This window comes from Alligator sinensis, unplaced genomic scaffold, assembly GCF_000455745.1.
Source record: "Alligator sinensis unplaced genomic scaffold, ASM45574v1 scaffold527_1, whole genome shotgun sequence".
In the NCBI taxonomy this organism is placed as follows: Eukaryota; Metazoa; Chordata; order Crocodylia; family Alligatoridae; genus Alligator; species Alligator sinensis.
In genome coordinates this window covers 547,328-557,836 of record NW_005841958.1, presented here as the reverse complement: position 1 = coordinate 557,836, position 10,509 = coordinate 547,328, and the positions used below count along the sequence as shown (strand labels likewise).

The window sequence follows — 10,509 nt, the reverse complement described above, 5'->3', positions numbered from 1 at the left end:
GAGGCAGAGAGGGATCTTGGAGTCATAATTGACTCCAAGATGAACATGAGCCGGCAGTGTAACGAGGCCATCAACAAGGCCAATCGCACCTTGCCGTGCATTAGCAGGTGCATGACTACTAGATCAAAGGAGGTGATGCTCCCCCTCTATGTGGCACTGGTCCAGTTGGAGTACTGTGTCCAGTTTTGGATGCCGCACTTCAAGAGGGATGTGGAGAATCTCAAGAGGGTCCAGAGGAGGGCCACTCGCATGATTAGTGGCCTTCGTGATAGACCCTACGGGGGGAGGTTGAGAGAGCTGAATCTCTTCAGCCTTCACAAGAGACGGCTGAGGGGAGATCTTGTGGCCGCCTATAAATTTATTAGGGGAGGTCAACGGGGAATAGGGGAAGTGCTGTTTACTAATGCGCCCCAGGGAGTGACTAGGAATGAGGGGTGTAAACTAGTTGAGAGTAGATTTAGGTTAGATATTAGGAAGAAATTTTTCACAGTAAGGGTGGCCAGGATCTGGAATGGGCTTCCAAGAGAGGTGGTGCTATCACCTAGCGTGAAGGTCTTCAAGAAGAGGCTAGATAGTCACCTGGCTGGGGTCATCTGACCTTGGTTCTCTTTCCTGCCAGGGGGTCAGACACGATGATCCATTGTGGTCCCTTCTGACTCTACAATCTATGAACCTGGTCTTCTTGGTCTAATACAAACCCCAAACACCAACAGAAACAAAAGCATAGCATTTATCTCATATACAGACACCAGTACAGCTTTTTTCCATAGTGAGGCTCTGAGCCTGGGGCTCTAGGATCAGGCTTATACAGCCCTTGCTCCTTCTCCTCCTGGTTGCCTGACCTGGCTTGTTAACAGTGCCCAGGTGCCGCTCACGCCCTGTTCAGCAGACAGGTGTTCTGTTGCCTGCAATCTGCAGGCTGAGCCCACTTGGCAGCAGCTGCAGGTAGCACAGCTCCTTCCTTAGAAGCTGCACTTGGCTGGGGAAAACTTACTTGCACTTTTAATTCTACCTGTGTACACCTCAATTTGGAAATGACTCATAAATCATGAAGAATACAGCTTATTTTCATCTCCAAAAAGGAGAGACATTTGCAAAGGTGGCAGTGAGGTAAGAGAAACATTTTTTTCTTGTAAACTGCAGATTTCTTTGGGAATAATAGAGCAAATATCTCATCCAGCAGTGCTACTCTTAGAGTAACTTTATGGAGCAGAGCCATGCTTCAGGAGTATCAAACTCACAGGCTTGCAGGCCAGATAAGTGGTATGTAGCTGGGCCACAGGCCAGATCCAGCATGTGGGGCTGATCCAGTAGGTGCCACAGGCAGCATGCACCCTGGACTGGCTGTGTACACTACATTTGGCCCTGTATGCTGGACCCAGCTCCATATGCACCATGTAAAGTAGCTCAGAGGAAAGTCTGATTTGGTTGCATGTTTAGGAGGTCACAAAACTGAATTTGACTCCTGTCTGATACAGTTGGAAAACTCCTAAGTAAAGAGCCCAGTGTCAAGTTAGTGGATTTTGACAAGGGGTGTCAAATAATTCTTTGCAGACACCTCAATATTCACTGCTGATGACTTGTGAAGGGAAGAAAAGTATCACGAGAGGAGTAAGAGGGCAACATTTCAAAACTGAGCAGTGAAATAAGCATTAATATTTTAGGCTCAACCATGCAATAAATGCCAAGCAGCTTTTGCTTTGGAATCTCTAACCCATAATAGGAGGTCAGCACAAAACTAGCACAGCAGAAGAGAAAACGAGTTACAGAAAATGCCTGAGACAATATTAGTGACCTTTCTAAACCTAAAGGGCTTGTAAAGGGTAACACCAGCTTTTTAGAAACTATTGGAATTCAAAGTGAATCCCTTAGAGAGTTCCCTGCTAATCCCAAATGAGAACTACGACTATTACTTTTTCATCCTACTCTATTGGGTGGTTAGGGCTGCATCCCTCTGTAAAAGGAAGTTGCACCCCAGAGTCTGATAAGAATAGCACTGACAGCTTCCAAGGTAAGAGAAACGACACATTTACATGTCAATAGAAGAAAGTGTTCATCTAGGAGAAACTTTAACACCAGCTGGACATAATTCTGTGCTCACTTTCATTTGGAGAAGTCACTGGTTGCAGAGAGTAGAAGCAGCCAGCAATGAGTTTCTCCTTCCTCGGGCTTTGTGGTTGTTCAAGCTCCTACTCCATGTGTTTCGCTATGGGCAGTGTCCTGCAACATGGCTTTTTGCTCACCTAACTGCAGAAATGCTTTGGAATCAGAAGCCCACAGGGTATCACAATCTTTATCTTTATCCTCTCCTTTCACACTGGCTTTACCTCACCTTGAATGGGAAAAGGGAAATGAGCTCACCCATAACTGGTCACCTTCTCTAAGCCCTGGTTTCCCTGCTATCTGTGATCCATTCCCAGCAGTTTGCTATTCTGCCCTGGAGCCCTGTCTAAATCACTGGCGTTGTGTCTTATTGTGTTTTCCCTCCTGTTCAGCCCTGCGGGGCTCAGTTGCTTGTGGCAGTTTTGCAGCACTGGGGACTACGTTGTCTCTGCCATGAGGAGCCAGAGGCATTTCTTGGTTCCTCTCCCTCCACAGGACTGGACTGGGTCAAGAGCAAGTATAAGACCTACATACATGTACTGAGGGCAATTGTTAAGATCCACCCTGGATATGATGCCAGATAGTTATAATAATAAATGACTGTAGTTCAACCCAGCAGTGTCCAGAGTGTTGTTGGTGAACTCACAACGTATCATCTGGCTATGAGGATGGGATCCTTTGCTGCAAAGACATCCCTAGACCCTGGGACACCATTCTGAGCCCAGGCTGTGTGTTGTGATCAGGGGAAGTTTTTTTCTTCTTCTTCTTCTTTCCTCTCTATGACAGCTGGTGTTAGTTAAAATGGCTACATTAGGGCATACAGAAGAATTTGGTGCAAGCCAGCTGGCTTCTTGGGACTTAGGCAGAAAGGCCGTCCTATTACCTGGAAGCCAACAAAGTGGTAAACCCAGAACAGAAGTGTGCGATCCTCTTGACAGTCTGTGGTGCCAAAACATTTGCCATTGTCCGTTCCCTCACAGCACCTGCCTTACCAAACGCTAAGTCTTATGCTGAACTAATTACCCTGCTAAAAACACATTTTTGCCCAAGGCCATCTGTTACCCTGCAGAGATTTCATTTTTTTAAACAGGACCGAAAGGTCAATGAAGGCATGGCAGATTACCTGGCTTAGCTCCGTCGCCTTGCAGAATTTGGTGAGTTTGGTGATCTGGATAGCCTGAATTGTGACCATCTTGTCTGTCTGTGGGGTTCAAGGTGAAGCAATCCAGTGTCACCTGCTCTCTGAACCAAATTTGACCTTGGCTACCGCACAAGAAGAAGCCTTGGCAGCTGAAGCAGCATCCCATAACATGAGAGAGATTCACCAGGCGTTCTCCAGCAATGTCCACTTACTCGAAAAAGATCAAGAATCAGATCACCTCCAGCAAATTCAGCAGGTTAAACCCTCACCGAACAGCACCATGTAAGCCAATTAATCCACAGACGTGTTTGAGTTGTAGCAGCCAACACAGACGACGGGAGCGCAGGTTTAGGAATGTGGAGTGTTGTGCCTGCAAGAAGAAGGGCCACATAGAGAGGGTTTGCAGCTTGAAGGCCAGTTCTGGGAGACAAAAAGCAAATGTATTCACTCCCAAACCACTCACAGATTAGAGTCCTCCCCAGAACGTGAATCAACTGGATTTGATTCAAAACGTTGGTGTTGTTGAAACTCAAGGTGTGAGATGATTGCAACTGGAGTAATAAATGGAAAGAAGTGCAAAATGGAAGTGGACTCGGGTTTGGGAGTATCCCTCATAGATAAAAACACATTCTTCCAGTTGTTTTTGGCACCCTCTCCCCAAGTTATTGAAACCTGAGTGTCGCCTGTGTGACTACAATGGATAGATTGTGGAAACTTTGGGTGGCTGCAGTGTTGATGTCCAGTATGGATCTGTTAGACAGTGTCTTCCCTTCACTGTCACTAAAGGCCCTTGCAAAAGCCTTCTGGGGAGAAACTGGTTCTCACCATTGGGAATCAATATTCAAGGAGTACACAGTCTCTGCACAGAAAGTCTTCAAAGGCTTGCAAGGGAGTTTCCCCAGGTATTCTCCGAGGAATTAGAAACTTACTCTGGTCCACCTGTGATGTTCCAAATGGATCCTGCGATAGCCCCTATCTTTATGAAGGCTCAGCATGTACCTTTCGCATTGAGGCCAGAAATTGATGCAGAATTAGATCGGCTTATCATGCAAGGGGTCCTTGAGCCAATCATACATGCAAGCTGGGCCACACCAATTTTTTCCTGTTTTAAAACCTAACAGCACTGTTCACATCTGTGAGGATTACAAGTGCACTGTTAATAAAGCATGTAAGCAGGACCTGCACCCTGTGCCTACCATTAGCCAGTTATTGTCTGTTCTTGCAGGAGGGAAGGTTTTTGCCAAACTTGACCTTGCTCAAACCTATCAGCAACTGATAGTGGATAACAAAGCTGCTGAGGCCCAAACAAGAATTACACACCGGGGAGCATCCCGTGTCAAGTGCCTCCAGACTGGAATTTCTGCGGCACCAGGAATTTTCCAGCGATTCATGGAGACAATGCTAGCAGGAATTCACAGGGTTGCACCATACTTTGATGATGTGTTGATCATGGGGCCGTCTAGAAAAAAACTCACTGAGAGACTCAGAGAAGTTTCACAGAGATTCAATAAAGCAGGTATCAGAGTAAAAAGAGAGAAATGTCAACTGGGAGTTTCCAGTAGCCACTTTCTGGGATATCAAATTGATGCTTCTGGCATTCACCCAGTTGAAGACAAGGTAAAAGCAATACATGATGCCCCTATACCAAAATGCAAACAGGATCTTCAAGCATTCTTAGGACTTCTCAATTTTTATCGCATCTTCTTGAAAGAAAAAGCCACCATAGCAGAGCCTCTTTATCTCTTACTGGATAAAGGAGCTCAGTGGAAGTGGACTTGCCAGCACAACAAAGCCTTCCAGGGCATCAAGAAGTTGCTGACATTGGACTCTGTCCTTGTCAGCAACGTAGTAATGGATAGTGGATGACAAGGCTGCTGAGGCCCAAACAATAATCATTTACTATGATGAACAGAAGCCACTGTCCATCACTTGTGATGTCTTGCCCTTTGGTGTTGGTGCTGTCCTCAGTCACACATTGCCTGATGGCACGGACACACCCGTTGCTTTTTAATCAAGAACAATTACTTCAACTGAGAGGAACTATGGACAGATTGATAAAGACACACTGGCAATCATTGCAGAAGTTAAAACATTTCACATATATGTTTATGGCTACAAATTTGAAATCTGAACGGACCACAAACCCCTTCTTGGAATTTTTACTATGGACAAACCAACTCCTCCTATTTTGTTTCCCTGTATGCAACACTGGAGCATCATGCTACATGCATATAACTGTACACTTGTGTGCAAACCTGGGAAAACAATTGCAAATGCTGACGCATTGAGCTGCCTACCACTACAAATACCTGATTGTGCTACTTCTCTGCCAGAGGAAGTTCTCATGCTGGAATCCATGCCAGAAGCCCCTCTTCAAGCTGATCAGATAGCAAGGGTGGCTGCAAAAGACCCTATCCTTGCCTGTATTCTCAATTGGGTGTGGAGGGGCTGGCCTGCAGACAAATTGGCTGAGGAATTCAGGCCACTTTCATCACACCAGCATGAGCTGTCTGCCCATAAGGGTTGCCTCTTGTGGGGAAATTGTGTTGTAATTCCAGAAGCAGGATACCAAATCATACGGACAATGCTGCACACAGCACACCCAGGCATTGTGAGGATGAAAGCACTGGCTAGAAGTTATGTATGGTGGCCAGGGGTGGACAATGACATAGAAAGTGTTGTGAGGGAGTGCAGCACTTGTCAAGCAACCCATCATAATCCATTGGGAAATGACAAAGGAACCCTGGTAATGCATCCACATTAATTTTGCTGGTCCTTTTCAAGGTAAGAACTTCTTACTTGTTGTTGACTTGTACTCAAAATGGCTTGAAGTGATTACTGTCTTAACTCTTGCATCAACTGCCACTATAACAGCTCTCCCTCAGGTGTTTGCAACCCATGGGGTGCCTGACACTATTGTTTCTGATAATGGCAGCACATTCACTTTGGCAGAGTTCCAAGATTTTGCCAGATGCAACCTCATTCAAACTGTTATCATTGCACCTCACAGGCTACAGGCCAGTGGGCAAGCTGAGTGAATGGTGCAGACTACAAAAGATGCACTGAAAAGGATTGTTGTAGGAGACTGGCCTACGAGACTGGCCAGATTCCTGTTTGCTCAACATGTAATTCCTTGCCCTACAACAGGGTCCAGCCCATCAGAGCTTTTTAATGGTTGTCATCTCAAGACATGCCTTGACCATGTTAACCCAGACCTTGTGAGAGACATGCAGTTTAGGAAAGAAAAGGAGCTGGACTCCACATTGGCATCTGGTACCTTACGTCTTTTCGTTCCACGAGAGACCGTTTGCTCAGAACTATGGGACAGGCCCATAGTGGGTTCAATCTAAAATTGTAAGCACCTCAGGACCCTTATCATATACTGTCCAGACTGATAACAGACAAGTTTGGAGATATCACGTGGACCAGCTGCGTGGGTGTTCTCCTACTGATAACCCTACACCTGAGCAATCTCCAAGCACCAATCCACCACCGACAGACATGGATTCATTGGGGAAGTGCCAACCTGTTTCCACCAGCGCAAGCCCTTTTCCATCACTGTCAGAAGGAAGCATCACTGTTGAGTCTCCAGATAGGCTGACAGGGCCATCGTCTGCTAAATCCCTCACTGAGTCCAGCTCTATGGGAAGACCACAGTGGAAGATGAGTCCTCCCAAGTGGTTGGCTAACTATTCCGTCTAGGGGGAAGGGGTGTTGTGTCTTATTGTGTCTTCTTTACTGTGGTGAAAACTTACCAGAATTTGGGGAGAGGCGGCGGGATGCCGCACTAGCAGCTGATCGTGGTGAAAGTGAAACCACTGTGGCTGGAGCTGTTGTGAACAAAGATCAAAGAAAAAACCCACGGCGGAGCTGGGAGGAGCTGGGAACAGCTTCCGCATTGGCCTGGGCATGCTTTATGAAAGTGTGCCGAGAGTGATTGGTTGGGCAGGCGCCTGGCACCAGGAGAAAAGGTCCTGCCGGAAGGAAGCCAGGGGGACTGGAAAGAGCATCCCCGGCCAGCCCGGAGAGACCAGAGAACCCAGATGACACTGGAAAGGAAGTGTGGTGGATCCCTCGGGAGGGGAGCATCAAGAGAACACTGGGCCAGTGATAGGCTAAGGGCAACAGCCCCAGCGACTGGGACACCGGTGATTACAGCAAGGACAGGACCTTGACCTAGATGACAGGCAACAGGTACCGAACTCGGGGAGCAGACGACACATCAAGGGGGGCTGGAGGCTGTGGAGAATCTGGCTCCATGTAAGCCAAGAGCAGAAGGGGGGCCATGGGGAGCGCTCGGGTTGAGTATCATCAATAGCTGATGACTGCAGCCCCTAAGAAACCGAGTGTTGGGGAGGGCCTGAGCATCGGCCCCGACGGACAACACCACGGTTGGCATTAGGCAGGGTGTAGGGGAGGTGGAGTCCCGAGAAGAAACAATCATGAAGGAGGCCAAGAGGAAGTACCAGGGGAAGCAGGACCAGACATCGTCCTCCCGATAGGAACCTACTTATCATGAAAGACGTGGCAGAAGAGACTCCTGGGAGGCTGACTCAAGGTCGCTACCCATAGCCTGGCATTGCCACCCAAGAAGCCACAGCGAGGTTCGTGAAGAACCCAGACACGCGACGCTCAGGGGAGAGGCACGGGAGGCTACACTCGCCAAAGCCCTCATGTTCTGCATTGGAGGGTTCAGTTTTCTTGTGGCAGTTTTGCAGCAGCGGGGACTGCATGGTCTCTGTCCTGAGGAGCCAGAGGCATTTCTTGGTTCTTCTCCCTCCACAGGACTGGAGTGGGTCAAGTCAGAGGCACAGCAAGTATAAGTTCTACATACATGTACTGAGGGCAATTGTTAAGATCCACCCTGGATATGATTCCAGAGATTTATAACAATAAATATCTGTAGTTCAACCCAGGAGTGTCCAGAGTGTTGTTGTGAGCTTACAACTTATCAACTGGCTTTCTCTCGCTCCCCTCTGATAACTGATACTTTGAGGGGGTGGGACAGTGGTAGAAACTTTAAATCCTCCTCGGGTTTCTGGAAAGTGGGGTTATGGAGTGATTGTCATATCTGGACTCTACTTTGCTACTGCATTAGAGTTATGTAAACCTATTTTAATTGCTAAATGCAGGCTTTCTATGCTTGAATAAGAACACTGACACTGATGCTAGACTTCTCGTGTTTCTCTTAGTAGTTATTTTCTTTTCATCTTTGAGTGTTTGCTCTGTTTTTGCATTAGTCATTTTTCTCTTTTGTGAACATCTCTCTCTCCTTTGTATATTCACCTTTCTCTTCTCACCCAGCAGCCAGGTAAGTCATGTGACAGCCACGTGTCAAAGTGAGATGGAACATAATTCAAAATAGCATACCCCAAAATTTCAGTTTGGAATTGGATGTGGTTGCAAAACCTTATTATCTAATTACTGTATTGAGGACTCTATCTGATCTACAGTTAATGATCTCATAAATGAGAGTATGCTGAAACCAGCAAGTTTTAATGTTAAAATGCTAAAACAGGCCTTGTTGAGGCATGTGTCTGACGGAAATCAACATGGGTCTTACCTATTCCTTGTCCTCCTTATAGTGATAGAAATGCAGCAAAGTTAGCTTTAATTTATTAATGAGTGAAAAAAAATCATAGGTGACTTTCACCCCACTCTCTCATTTTTGATTAACGTAAGTGCAGTTTCAACCACAATTTGCTAAAGATGAAGGTCAGAAACCAAAAGTCTAGACCTGATCATCATCAAAGTAAAATCTGATGCGTGTGAGTAAAACCCATCTCTAACAACATGAGCCGGCTTCTCAAGTAAAAGCATTAACCTTTATAAAGAGGTGGCGGGACAGTATAAGGCCTGCCATCTAACACCTCCAGGGAAGGAATCCTACCTGATCTACACATCAAACAGCTGCTCAGCACCGCTCACAAAGACAGCCTCCTGGACCCAGAGGGACAGCCCTCCATCTTCAGCTCCCTCTGTGCAAAAATGAAGTTTATTTCCGACCTATGGGGACTTTTCCCCATCTTGTACCATCTACGCTTTTCCCAGAGCCTGACGAAGGGACTTTGATCCCTTCAGCTTGGAGAAAAGGACAATTTTCTTGCCATTTTCCAGTTGGTCAAATAAAAGGTATCATTTTGGAACCAAGAGTTCTAGTTTTTTGTATGTTAACCTTTATATGGAACTATTATAAATAGTGAATGCCAAGAATGCATGATAACTATTATTTCCCTCTTCTTCTCTATCTATTAAGGTTTAAGTGTTTCCTATATTCAACGTTGTCAAAAATTGCACTCTATCTTTAAAAATATCCATAACTTGGGTCCTATTAGCAGGTGTCTACATATATGAAATCTCTAGGCCAGTGATTCTCAACCAGGGTGCCACAGCAGTTCCTTTCAAGGGTGTTTCAGGGTGCTACATAACGTTAGCACTGTTATGTTTGCAAACATGATTCACAAGATAAACCTAGAGGGCGCCTATATGCGAGCAGTGAGGCTGCTCTGACGCACTGTAATTACAACACGTTGGAGCAGACTTGATAATCGAGTCTACTGGAGTGTGGTAATTACTGTGCTCCAGCAGAATCCAGCGTCTCATGTATCAGTGTCCCCATGCTTAAAAATGGAGTCTGGAGCACTTTAAAGCTAGTTCAACAAGCTTTAGTTAAAGTGCCCCTGCTGCCATTTGTAAGTGTGGGGACGCTGATACATGAGATGCTCTGGGCATCTTGATTAGAGCAGTTCGAGAGCTGCTCTAATTAAAGAGTTTCCCCACTCCTGGAGCATGTGTATAAATGCCCAGAGATTTCAAATAAAATCCATAGTTGAAAAAAACCTGCACTATTATTTTTCTGTAGTTTAAAAAAAAAAAAAAAAAAGTGAAAACGAGGAACTGGCATTTTGTGAGGGGGGCCTCAAGTCTATCCAGGAGCCTTAAGTCTGAAAAGATTGAGAACCACTGCTATAGGCAATCCCGCCCTCTGCAGTTGTAAAAGCCTGTGCTACAGAAGGGCATTTTAAATCAGCTGGAGATTGACTGTAAGCAGCTCTCTTTGCTACAGAACTTTTAATTAGGCCTCCACTTAAAGTGCATCAAAAGAGCAGATACTTTGAATGGCCATTGTCAGTGGTTGTCTTTCAGTGTTAATAAATATCATGAAGCCACTTGGTAATTACGCTAGCGGGAAGGGTTTATTCTATTAAGCAATAGCAGGAGGGCACAGTGCAGGGTGACGCCATCTGTCTGAAAAGGACACATAG

General features: G+C 46.0%; 1 pseudogene; it reads left to right on the top strand.

The window, feature by feature from the left end:
* The window catches only part of LOC102387170, a 15,488-nt pseudogene extending 9,480 nt beyond the window's left edge, over positions 1–6,008 (top strand).
* Positions 6,009–10,509: the final 4,501 nt, after the last annotated feature.